We start from the raw sequence: 589 nt of genomic DNA, 5'->3' as shown, positions 1-589 counted from the left end.
CTCACAATCGGTTAGTATTCAGACGGTGTCCCAGTACTCACCATCCAGTGTAGCAGCAGCTAGAGTATTTCTTATTTGACCTTGGAGTCCTTACTAGTCCTTTTAGCTCTCAATTGTTGAATGGTGCCAAGGAAGTCTTGCTCCAATAATGGATCTATATTCATAGGCAGTTTTCATCTTTTTTTGTAGCTCAAACTTCAGAAAAAAAACAACTATGCCAACGTATTTATACAAGAACAGAGTTGCTTGACGAAAACTATTGCCATGCAAAGTAGATTCAATAGATGCACTCCATGATAGATAAGAGGCTAGCAAGAAGGCGTTATGGAAAAGTGGATAAAGAATGGGGTTTGGTTAGGCTATGGCTATTAGACCATGTAGAGCCAAGATTTTGAGAGTTTTCATTAGTTTTAAAGGTATATATGGAGCAATGGTGATACAATTACTCGATCAAGTGTAAATGTATAAAAGACTAGTACGCCAACCAACTCACTAGTTATCTTTTCATGCACCTCCATGGCTCTTATCCCCTAAAGAAAGCTTCCCAACATATTGTAGATCTTATCATTTTGAAAGAGAGTGGAATTTA

At 37.7% G+C, this 589-nt stretch overlaps 1 protein-coding gene across 4 annotated transcripts in view; it reads right to left on the bottom strand.

The window, feature by feature from the left end:
* Positions 1–537: 537 nt before the first annotated feature.
* LOC147622804 (MADS-box transcription factor 23-like) overlaps positions 538–589 on the bottom strand; it is a 216299-nt gene continuing 216247 nt past the window's right edge. For all 4 annotated transcript variants that reach the window (XM_086822454.1, XM_086822451.1, XM_086822457.1 and 1 more), the window contains one exon: positions 538–589. This exon is cut by the window's right edge and continues 247 nt beyond it. The gene's annotated coding sequence lies outside the window, so the exon portion shown is untranslated.

Source organism: Cibotium barometz, chromosome 28 (assembly GCF_041138505.1).
Source record: "Cibotium barometz isolate CiBa-2024 chromosome 28, ASM4113850v1, whole genome shotgun sequence".
NCBI classification, from domain to species: domain Eukaryota; kingdom Viridiplantae; phylum Streptophyta; class Polypodiopsida; order Cyatheales; family Cibotiaceae; genus Cibotium; species Cibotium barometz.
Note: the sequence above shows the minus strand (reverse complement) of the source record. Positions and strands in the feature narration are given on the sequence as shown.